General features: G+C 46.3%; 1 long non-coding RNA gene across 1 annotated transcript; it reads right to left on the bottom strand.

The window, feature by feature from the left end:
- Positions 1–2,414: 2,414 nt before the first annotated feature.
- Positions 2,415–10,442, bottom strand: LOC119064980 (uncharacterized). Its single transcript, XR_008390585.1, has 4 exons — positions 10,241–10,442; positions 8,654–8,940; positions 7,466–7,595; positions 2,415–6,718 (listed from the first exon to the last, which is right to left on the bottom strand). It is a non-coding gene; the product is annotated as an uncharacterized LOC119064980 (long non-coding RNA).
- Between the last annotated feature and the right edge of the window lie 1,934 nt (positions 10,443–12,376).

Raw genomic sequence — 12,376 nt, 5'->3', positions numbered from 1 at the left:
GTGCCTTCACGTGGGCGCCTGCCTGGTCTCCTCGTGGGAAGAACAGAATCACTGGTTCTGCCAGCCCCAGGCCCTTGAGACTTCCCATGTCTCTGGCCCTGAGGGTCACCCCATGCAGAAGAGGGCAAAATTAGTCCTGCTGATTCGAGCTGGTTCTGCAGTCAACTGGAGATGAATCAAACTGGTCCCTTTTTTTAACTCAAGTCCAAAAAAGCAAGCAAACAAACACAGCTCTAGCAAAATAGGAAAAAGAGAGTTTGTTCCTACAGGGAAGAAGGATGTGGAGGATAGCTACTCCTGACTGCTCCTCTCTTGGCCCCAATAACTTTGACAATCTGCCCAAGTCCTCTCCCACCCTGGGATCTTTACATTCAGAGAAAAGGCCCATTCACCAGGGAAAGGAGGCTGAAAGGGCCACATTTCATTTGTTTGCTTTCTTCCAAGCTCCAGAATATTCAAGCGTGTGACCCAACTGTGTAACGCAAGTTTCATAAACCAATAAATCTGATTTCCCATTTGCCCACAGTGCAGCCCAGAGAAAGGAGACTCCAGAAAGAATCTACTATAGAAAAGCCCTTTCTGCAAAGGGACTCAGATGCCCAGGAGCTGCCATGTCTCTACCCGAAGATGAAAAGCCAGAAGCAGGAAAAGTCGAGAAGGAGGAGGCAGTGAGGGGTAAACGATCAAGGCAGCTTCCAGGACAGTAAGGAATATTCCCCCTTAACAGTTTGATCCCTCCTTTGGCTCCATGGCTCCCCCAAGGAGTGAAGGCTCAGTGATCAAAGTGCGGGCCCTCTCACTCTGGAAATTCCACACAGACCTGGGAAAGCCGGTGGATTCAGAAAGGATTTCCACCAAGATATTAACAGTGATTGTCCCCACGTAGCAGGAATTTATGGAGTTTTTATGTTTTTCTTGATCGTTTGAGCTTTTCTTCATAATAAACCTGAGCGCTGTTATAATCATGAAATAAAATACTCAAATCATCATGGTTTTCTCCTTCCAGAGACCTCAGTAAAATAAAAAAGGTAATAAACTCACAATAGTCAGGGTTTGGGGATGACAGTGAAGGTCAGATTCTAACCCATTTTCGGAAGATGTAAAGAAAACAAAAACCTATTGATCGATAATTAAATCAAGAAAGCCATCTCCCAGAATGTTGGGGAGGGGCTAAAAGGAGGGGCTTATTAGCAGGGAAGGAAATTCAAGTTGCCTGCAGATGAACTAGCCAGTTGGTGGCGCCCTACACTCTCCTGACCCATCCCTGAGTTTGGAGCTTTCCTAGCCAAACCCTGGGCAAAAATCAGAGCTCTCTTCTCTACAAAGGCTGACATTTTTTCCCCTGAGAATTAGGGCACCTAGACTCCTGTGTAACCACCCCCCAGCTTGAGATACTCGAGAGCTTCCTAGCCAGACCCCTCTTTCTGCTCACACCAAAGTGAGGCCCACCCTTCAACAAGCCACAGCAAATGGAGACATGGTGTCAGGACGTTAACAAAGAGTGATCAACGGAATCCGTTTGACCCAAGGGCACAGCCCGAGCTTCACGATGTTGGACCCGCAGTATAGTCCTAGCTCGGTGCCTGCCTCCATGTTTTATGGAAAGAATCGATTCATGTATTAATAACTTCATTTTATATTAACATAAAGCTTATTAGTTTCCAACTTGGAGAGTCAGCCTGATGGAACACAAAAGACGTCAATATGGTTGTAGAAAAAAACGTAATGTGATCAACCTTGACAGTATAAAAACAATTCCAGATGCCAGAAAATGAGAAGGAGATGGGGAGAAGGGTGGAGTACTCAGGTCTTAATCTAATTTAGTTGGGAATCAAGAAGTACTTTCTATGTAAATTGGCACAGCCATTATGGAAAATAGTATGGAGGCTCTTTGAAAATTACAAATATAGAAATACCATATGACCCAGTGACCCGGGAAGGAAGGAAGAAAGGGAAGGAGGGTGGAAGGGAAGGAGGGAAAGGAAGGGAGAGAGGGAGAGAATTCGATATCTAACTGCTGATGTTCTGTCAATATCAGCCAGCATAAAGTGTCAGATGGTAAACAATCAGTCTGATTGCTCATTTGAGTTTTCCATCTCCTTCTGAAAACAATCTGACTTTCTGACAGTCACTACTTTGGAGTTTGAGGCATGAGGTACAGCAGCCCGGAAGGACATTCAGGTCTTGGGCCCTGGACTGGCTCACTGTCTCCCCTGGTCATTGACTGTCAGCCTCTTCTTGCCCGTGCCTCCTACAGACTCACCCAGCTGGGACCAGGACTCTCCTTCCACACCAGTCCCTTCATCCCAGCCTCGTCTCTCCAACTTCTGGCCTCCAACCCAGTCAACCCAAGGCTGAGCCCTGGCTGCCGGGCCCAGGGAGCATAGAGAAAAAAGCACCCTTGTTAAGCCTGGACTGCTCGGGAGATGGATGACCTGAGACAACTCACTCGCAAGGAAGGCTCTGCACTTCCTAGAATCATGCAGTGTACAGTGGATACAAGAGCCTTGGGGCCGAACCAAGCTACTAAAGCCTAGATTTGCTGCTAGTTTGTCACATTGGCCAGAACACTTTTCTTCTCTGAGCCTCCTTTTCTTATCTGTAATGTAAGGATAATGCCATCTCCCACAAGCATGGTTTGACGAGAAAGATTAAATGAGACCTTGCATATAGACAGCATACCATACTTCTGAGTAGGTGCATAAGTTTCAACACCTTCCCACCTCCATTTTTCTATCCTCCTTCCCTTTACATTATATAAAAGTGAGTACAAAGTGCACAACAATGAAATGCTTAGCACATGATCACATGTATGATTAATTAATGCTAGGACTGATAATAATTTTACTGTTTTGCTATGAGTCTCTATCATAATCTGTGGCACACATTCACTTGGGAAAAAGTCCCTCTTCTGGGCAATTTGTCTTGAAGGTGGAGGAGGCATCGGGGACCACAAGAATACATTAGGACTTAGGGTTGTAACATTTTTTTTTAGAGAGAGAGAGAGGGGAAGGGAAGGAGAAAGAGTAGGAGAGAAATATCAATGTGTGGTTGCCTCTCAGGTGTCCCCTACTGGGAACTGGCCTACAACCCAGGCATGTGCCCTGACTGGGAATCAAACCAGTGACCCTTTACTTCACAGGCCCATGCTCAATCCACTGAGCTACACCAGCCAGGGAGGGTCATAACATTCTTAAATGTTAAAATTAGTAGGACCTTTGAGGTTAATCAGCTGTCGTTTGTGGAGGAGGAACTGAAGATCCAGACAAGTTAAGTTGCCAGGTTCAATGGCACATACCAGATCAACCCAATTTCCATTCCCTGCTCTTTTGAAATGAAAGATATTCTGAGAAGGTTGCTGCGTCAAAAGAATATATTGTGCAATAAAACAGGGTTATAACTATGAACCGTTTAAAAAACAAGGTCATAACTGTGTATGATGAGAAGTACTTAAACTAAAACGGATGCATTTTTAAAGGGTTTTTTTTTAATGTGCAAACATTAAATGACACTACAGTTAAATGCCACTCTGCATTAAGGGAAAATTCTGCCTGGGCATCAAAACTATTTGTAGATGGTGAGTTTTTAAAACAGTATCCACTGAATGCAACAGGCTTGATCTATTCCAGCCAGAAACAACCAGAAGTCTTGTTACTTAGTGTTTTACAAACAGGGCTAAAAATGTGCCGCATAATTTATGTAAGAAATGTAGATAATTTCTAGTGTTTTCTTGTATCTGATGAGTTAGTACACATAGTAAATGTACTAACTAGCACATCCATATTTTTATGGAGTTTCTTAGGATTGAGGAACTAGAAGACGATTGGGATAGGATACGATACAACAGACATGATATCAGGAAGTTATTTTGGAAGCCAGAGAGTCTTGAGAGTTCGAGCGTTGGCCAACATTAGCATGGTTCCAGGCTATGATCTATGGTCTAGTTGGTGTTAATGTCACACTTATTAGGAAACTTAGCGAGAAATCATTTGTAAGGGCCTAGAATTTATGCCTGTTTGTTTAATTATTCACCAGCAATTGGTTAGTAGTGAAAGGTTAGGAGTGGGAAATCTCAGGGATGTAGTGAGGAACACTGGCACTGGGTATGCTTCTGTGGCTTGAACTGCCGACAGTGACCCTCCTGAAGCACAGGTACCAGGTTCTGCTGTAGTTCATGGACTTTGGATGAATCAGTTTAGGTGCTTTTGAGTTGGTGAAAGAAATTGACTTATTTATGTGAGCCAAGGGAAAATCTCCATGACAACTCACAAAAAAAATCAACTTGGAATCTTCCTTTTCGAGAGTGTCCATGAGTTAGGTATCTATACATTGTAGTTTTAAAATGTAAGATTCAATTCACTCATTTATAAAAAAAAATACCTCTAAGATATTCATTTTGTAGGGGATAGTCTGGTTCTCTTGACTACACTGGAATGAGTTTTGCAGTAATGAAAGTGAGAGTATGAACTTCAATCCCAAAATTGTAGGTGTGAAGACTGGATTCCAAAAAGTGTATTTTAAACTTAATGAAAATGAAGTAACACTATTGAGTTTGCTTAATCTTAAAGAATAAAGGAAGCACTATTAATGGATATTATTAAGTTGTAGGACAAAACAGTACTGAAAACTAGATAAATGTGACAATATTGAAGGAACAGCATTCTAATGGTGCAAATATTCTGTTCCTGTTCAGAACACAAAATGAAAGACATGGACCTTTGGTACAGAAGAAAAGACGTCGGGTTTCCAGGTTCGTATTGAAGATGAATTATAAAAAGGAAAAATTTGACTTATCATTAAATATGTTTTGCTCTTAATTTGCATTTCCATAAACATCAACTGTAAACGATATTATGCATATTTATACATTACCTGCTTTCATTAACGTTCAGTAAAAATAAAGCCCGTGGGCCGGATTTTCTTAATTCCAGGCTACTTTGCTCATTTCTGTCACCTGCCTGCTGGGTAGGGAGTCATCTTCCAGCCCCAAAGGGCCCCTGGAGCAGAGGGATTGCTGGTTTCTGCACAGCATGAGGCTGATGCTGCAGATGAAATGTCTGAGTTCAAGGGCAGAGCGCCACCTGGCCTGGGCAGCAATGCAGGCCTTGTCACCGCACAGGCCAGCATCTGCGGACTGCCCCACGTGAAGCCTTGTCTGTGACACTGTGTGGCACCGACATCCAGAGAGACTAGTTGGCCACTAAGAGTTTTCAGTTCCCCCTGCGCCGGCCTTGAAACCAGACTGAGCAACAGCACTAAGGACTGAGGTAGCCTGAGGTACAGGAATATTTTTGAGTCGGAAATGGGGGAGATATTTGTTTTCCTATTAATAGGACCAGTTGGGGCCTAGCGATTGATAGAAACAATAAAGGACAGATAAATGAATATTTTTGTTCTTAGTACCTAGAAGTACGTTAATCATAACCTTGCTTTATGACATCCTCATGATTGGCCCATGCATGGTCTTCTTTTAGTGTTTTGGTCAGTGCATTTATTTAATTATTCAGACCCAGGAATGTATTTGTCCTCCAAGTTCCATCATGGAGAACCCTGGGCGTCACAATGAACCCTCCTCATATGCGATCTCAGAGAAGGGAGTGAAGACAGGACAACCCGTGTTGATGGAGCATCTTCTCCTTGCCAGGCGCTATGCTGAACCCTTTGCAAACATTTCCTATTTAATTCCCCCAAAAGTGTTCCTGGCAAACAGAAGCAAGCCAGTGGTTCCTGGTCTTTCCTGCCCGCGGTTCATTCCCACTACTGTCAACTGGCTGGTCAGAAATAGAATCCCTGTGAGTGACAAGAACATTTCAGTGCAATATTTGCAGGTGGTTGGGTGATTTGATGTTGGGTGACTTTCAATTTTCACAGCTGAACTTTAAAATCTCATTAAATCAGCTTTTTGTTGCTATTTGCTGAGTTTAAATCGGCAGTGATTCAGCAAACAAGCAGACACAGCAGGTCGCCTCTCCTGGCAGGTATGAGAGACCCACAAAGGATACAACCGAGAACAAAAACTGTGGCCTCAGACTGAAAGCTCTGTGAGTCCCTTCCTAAGAAATACCTTCTGCAGATCCTAACTGATCTGTGTGAATGACTTTGATAGAAGGAGACTCTTCTCCCTCACGGTTGGCATTGTTTGCACTGGCAGAAGCGTTGGATGGGTGGATCACTGAGAGGTTTGAAAATGTCTGCTAGTGTCTGATGCAACCCCATGTCCTGAATAACATTAGATTAAAAAAGAAGAAAGTTCTGGACCAGAAAGTTTCTCTGAGATTTATAGCTGCTCCGAATCCCCTCACTGCCCCTTATCTAAGGTTCTAAAAGCCTCTCTTAGCCTCCGTCTGCAAGAATCATGAGGACAGATCTTGCAGTGGCTCCCTATTTATTGTCTGCTTCAGGCAAGGGACTGTGTTTGGCCTGCTGAGTCAGACAGAGCCCCTTGCTGAAGTGGCTCTCAGTCCAGTGATGAAGTCGGAAAGGGCTCTGGAAATTGTAATTCAAGGTCAAGAGAAAGAAAGGCCACAGGGAGTACGAGGCAGGAATAAGTCCTGAGAAAGGAGCTAAAGATCAACATGCTCTTTCTGGTGAGAGTTGCAGATTTGGAACTAGAAGGTGCAGCGGGACCTCTGTGACGGAGGAGAGGACAGGCAGCTGCTGGGTGGAGACGGTGACTTGCATGAGGATGCGCAGAGAAGACTTCCTGGGGCTGGAGCCACTGTGAAAAGGGGAAATAAGAGGAAAAAGATCAAAGCCAGATATAGGGAGAGCAAGACCTTACCCTGCAGTCCCCCCTCAGTGCTGTGGCCTCCCCCTGAACTTGACCCCTCACTTGTGTCTTCTTCCTGCTGCTCTCAAGTCTGACTGAGCAGGGACACAGTCTTGCCCCTGTTCTTCCTCCCCCCTCTCTGTTCTCCTCAGTAGCCAGGTCCCTGAGTAGATTACCAAAGGACTACATTACCAATTGACTAAATTGACTAAAGTCCGACCGATTCCTCTCTGAGGGGCCCACCTCTAGAAGTGAGCACTTGGAATTCTTAGCAGCGTCCCTGAAGGCGCCCCGGGCAGCCTCCCACCGTGTGTATCAAGACCCCTAATCATCCCTGACAGGCAGACAGGCCTCATCTTGGCAGCCCTCTCCCTCCCACCTGGAGGTCACTGGGACCAATCGCAGGCACGTCTTTAATTTCAGGTCTCTACGTAGGTAGCATTCTAGAGGATTAAGGTCCGAATAAAGGCACAAAGCCCCTCTTCAGCCCTGGGGCATCAGGGGGGTCCCAGTGTCGGTATGACCTTCCTGGGGTGCGGCCAGGAGAACAAGCCGCCACTCAGCCTGGCTGGCTGTTTACACGGGGACCCAGGCGCTCCGACCGGCTGCTGCCCGGGCCTGCGGCTGCGGACAGGCAGTGTGGGTGGATAATGTGGGCATTCATTTCCTGCAGCTGCTCCTCGCAGGGGCGCTTACCAGGGCAGAGGGAGTGAGCGGGATGGGTGTGCGGGAGGCAGAGGGCAGAGGCGGCGAGGGCGGCTGCACAGCTCCGCTGGAGATGTGGCAGCAGGGGGCCGTGCACTGTGGTGGCTTCACCCGCCTGAGTCTGTAAAGGGGCTGGTTAAACATTTCTAGCATTTGCAAAAACTCTTCCTCATGTTCTTCCCAATGAGCTGTCATCTAAGAAAGGGTGGACAGACCCAGAGCTCTCAAATCAGTTTGGATGCCATTCAACCTCTTTTTTTTTCTCCTCTGTGCAGATGAGCTGGGTCAGTCATTCTCTCCATCATTTGCTGATAAGAGTCCTGCACGGAGAACTGGACTTTGGTCCAGCCCCAGCCTGACAACTTTGTCCGTGATCTCGGAGCAGTTATGTAACTGTTCCCGGCTTCTGTGTTCCCCCCCCCCCCTTTAAAACAGACACCATGACACTGCCCTAACCTACTTCACAGGGTGGTATGAGGGTGAAGTAAGAAAAACCACCCCAAGTGGTGTTATGCAGGAGAGGTCAGCAGGCCCTCAAGGCCTGGGGTGGGCGAGCCTGTCTGCAGAGGGCCACAAAGTAGACATTTTAGGATTTGTGTATCACCCCAGGTCTCTGGTGCACGTTCTTCTGTGTGTGTGTGTGTGTGTGTGTGTGTGTGTGTGTGTTTTCAACTCTTCAATAATGAAAAAATTATTTCCAGCTCTTGGGTCAGACAAAAACAGGCCTTGGGCCAGACTTTGCTAACCTCTACTCGCAGGCAAGGGCTGGAAGTAGGCTCAGAGGCTGTGATAAATCTATATAAACACGAGTATTAGTGAGTAAATAATACGGGGGTAGTGTGTGAATATACATATCCACAGCATTTTCTGAAGTTACCTGAATCCCAGCTCATGGGCCATTTTGTTCAAGAGCTCGTAGAATACCTTGCCATCGACTGGCTCTTCACGGCCTGGCCAGAGAACATCCATGCTCACTCGGTCAGGAGTCTCAACCTGGGGGCCAGCCCCCAGCCTGTGTTTGGCCTAAGAGCTTCATTGGACCCTCATGATCATGAAACCCTGGACACACCGCCCTGCCTTCTTAGCCAGGGTAGCCTGGGCCACTGCGGGGAGAATGGAGAGAAAACCTTTATTTGGGGGCCACAACTGTCCACATAAGCAGCAATTACTGTTACTTACAACAGCACAGAAACAGTACTTTGTTGACGATGTGTTTTTAAGCTGTTCCTTGCTTTCTCTAGGTAAACCCCAAGGAGGTGAGCTGGCTTTATGACTGCCGTTTGTAAAGAGGGGGTTGTGTTGAAGAATATTTGCATGGCTCTCCAGACACTGAAGTCAACTTTCAAGACCGGGGCAATGGTGTCTGGTTCCCGCTGTCTGTGATGAGGAGCCAGGCCCCTGCTTCCCCTTGCGTGTCCGTGTCTCCTTCCCTTATCCTTGCTCCTTGTTTGAAGGTATGAGGAGACCTATAAATGGAAGGTGGATGAGAACGGCAGAGGGCAAAGAAGGTTTACTTCATTCTGTTTGCTTTCAAAATATTTCCAAAGAGAAATACATGGCGGATCAGTAACACTTACTCAGGCTAGAATAATGAAAGCACCCAAATTTCAGACATCCACATGCAAGAGGCCATGCTGACCAAATAATCGACCCACTGGGGTACAGGGAAAAAATAGTGGAACTCCTGCTCATATTCCTGTGTCAAAAATTAACAATCCATTTCACATGGATTGACAGCACATGTATTTAATTTATAAATAAATGCATACATTAAGAAAAAGGTATACATTAAAAATACTGCAGGCCACAATATTGCTTATTGTTATAAGCAAAAAGAAGTCATTAAAAATTTGGAATAGGATTATATCCTAAGAATCCTAAAACATCAATTTCAAAGAACCTGTGCACCACAATGTTCATAGCAGCACAATTTACAATAGCCAAGAGTTGGAAGCAACCTAGGTGCCTGTCAGTAAATGAATGGATCAAAAAATTGTGGTACATATACACAATGGAATTCTATGCAGCAGAGAGAAAGAAGGAGCTACTACCCTTTGCAACATCATGGATGGAACTGGAAAGCATTATGCTGAGTGAAATAGGCCAGGCATTGAAGGACAAATACCATATGATCTCACCTTTAACAGGAAGCTAAACAACAAAACAAACAAGCAAGCAGAATAAAAACAAAAGACACTGAAATAGAGAACAGGGGGATAGTGACCAGAGGGGAGAGGGGAGGGAATTTAAGGGGGAAAAGGGGAGGGATTTGGAGGAACAAGTATGAAGGACACAGGGACGAGAACTAAGGGGGGTGGAAATGGGAGGGAGGTGGGGAGCAAGGGGCGGGGGAGGCTGGGATGGGAGAAATGGACAGAAAACTGTACTTGAAAAATAAGTAAATGAAATTTAAAAAACTTGGAATAGAGAAAAAATCATGAAAAAAAGCAAGTGTGTAGGAAAATTGATCTTTTGGACTAGAGGGAGGGATGGCTGTCGATTGATACAGAAGCTTCATGTGGTCCACACACAAGAGATGAGAAACTAAATAAGTGAAAGGAAGACCCACTAAAGAATTACTATCATTATCTTCATTATTGCCATTACATCAGTGGACCAGGTGACATTTTGGCTGGTGGTAAGCAGAAAGAATCAGATCCCCACAAAATCCCCCAAAATGCAGTCATAACCTGGGAGCATAGGTAGACCTCAAAGGTGAAGATAGAATACTTTGCTCCAGGATCAGATTTTATGAGCAACACTTACATTTTTTTCCCCCCACTTGTTTGAGGAGACAGCAAATAAGGGCCACCCATCAGGTCTGTCCAATCCCAGATGAGACTTCTTAATAAAGACTATTTATAGCCACCGATAATTACAGCAACACTGTGCAATAACCGCTGTGTGGGGCAGGTAGGTGGGGGCAGGGGAGGGGTCTGGCCACCGCTGCCTGTGTGACCGTCTTCTGGCTGCTTCTTGTTGGCTTAGGAAAGAACAGAAGGTGGATTTGTTTGTCAATTGAGCAACCTGGCATTGCCCTGTCTTTACCTGACTCTCTTTAAACATTAACTATCTCTTAAAACATTCGTGTTCCATGCCCTGGGCCAAGGGAGGCCAAGAGAAAAAAGAGGAGAAAAGGAGAAGAGAAAGGAGGGAGGAGGAGGAAGGGTCCCCACATCAACAGTTCATTCATTCTACAAACGTTCATGAAGGGTCCGCGGGGACCCAGGCGCGGCCCAGGACCCCAGGTTTGAATGCTGAGGAGGACAAGCTTCCTCCCCATCCTTGCAGGTTCACAGTCTTGGAGACAGACCAGGAAACACCACACTGTTTCCTGGGAGGGATGGAAGAAGAGATCAGAGACCTGAAAGTTCCCAGGGTCTTTGTCCTCAGGGCAGTGGTTCCCAAAGTCCAATGAGAAAGAAGTGAACTGGAATAGTTCTTTAAAGTACAGTTTCTGGTTCAGCAAGACTCTTTCACTGGGGCCCAGGGCTCTGCATTATTAGTCTAGCTCTCCGATGAAATTCAGATTTAGATGATCTCTGACCACAAGGGGGCGCTGCTCTTCTAGGCAAAAAGCCTGGGCCTGGAACCCAGAGGTTGATGGAAAATGGAAGAATGGAAGAGGGAGCATTGGAGATGATTAAGGACAGAAAAAAAATGGAAAAAAAGAGAAAATCCGGGGAGTGGGAGAGAAGAGGCCTAGCTCTCTAAGGAGAAGTGAGTGAATATTACAGAATCCCCGAGGCCACTCTGGTGACTGGCGTCCATCTCTTAACCGTGAGTTTTGGTGTTTATGATGTAAATTTGATGACTTACCCAAACGAGCACAGAGCACTGAACAGAAAGCAAACTGTGCTGGAGCCTTGGGCTTACACGGCGCCGGTGCGGCCACGCCCCGCCTTCTCGCCACGCCCCAACGTTTCACACTCACACCTCTGGTCTTGCTTCCAGAGCCCTGACCGCAGCACCTGCTTACCTTCAGGTGCTGAGGCTGAATCAAGCTGGGGCTGTGGAGAGGGAAGCTGCTCCGGAGGAGGTACCCCAGGTTCACACTCTCTTCAGTAGCTTCCCCGGGTCTTGGCTTCTCTGCCCAGCTGTACCCCCACCCTCTGCAGCCCCCAGGCTAGTCTGCTCCAGAGCAGTGCCAGCTCACTTCCTAAGAAGGTGGCGGCCGACCGACCTCCATGAAGACCCAGCTCTGAGGGCCACAAGCCGTTTCCACCTGTGGTCCACACATCTTCCTCGCCCTCCTGATCGTGTCAAGATTCCTCTCTTTCTTAAATTGGTTTTAGGCCCAATTTTGAGCCCCTGGGGTATGGTGGGTCTGTCCCTAGGACCCTGTGGTTCTTCTTCCGCAGATGGGGTGCTCCTGTTGACCCTGTTCTGGATCCAAAGTGCGCTCCCACCCCCCATCCTTCTGACAGTCGTGTCCTCCCCCATTCTTTAAGATCCTGCTCTGCAGTGACCTTCCCTGGGACTCTTCCTTAACCATCCCCTTTCTCTCTGGCATCCCAATCACGTAGCCCTTTTGCTCAGGTGTGCCCCACCCATTTGACGACAAGTTTCAGGAGCCTAGTCTCAAGGTTAGGAATTCAGGCCACTTTGAGTCGGAAGCCCAGTGCTGACACTTAGCAGCTCTGTGACCTCAGGCAAGTTATTTCTCTGTCCCAAGTCTCGGTGTCCTCGCCTGTGAAATGGGCCAACGATCGCCCTTACTATTAAGGTTAAATGATCTAATACTTGACCCAGCACCAAAAACACTGTAGCCCTCAATACATGTTTGCTTTCCTCATTAATCATATTTATGTCCTTAATTTACTCTAATCCCTGTGGGTTTGGTACAGAGGAGATGATCAGTGATGTTTATGGAATGAGCAATTAAGATCTGTAACTTAGCAC

This window comes from Artibeus jamaicensis, unplaced genomic scaffold, assembly GCF_021234435.1.
Source record: "Artibeus jamaicensis isolate MK-2021 breed Jamaican fruit bat unplaced genomic scaffold, CSHL_Jam_final scaffold_833, whole genome shotgun sequence".
NCBI lineage: Eukaryota > Metazoa > Chordata > Mammalia > Chiroptera > Phyllostomidae > Artibeus > Artibeus jamaicensis.
The sequence above is the reverse complement of the archived record's forward strand: the minus strand, read 5'-3'. Positions and strand labels throughout refer to the sequence as shown.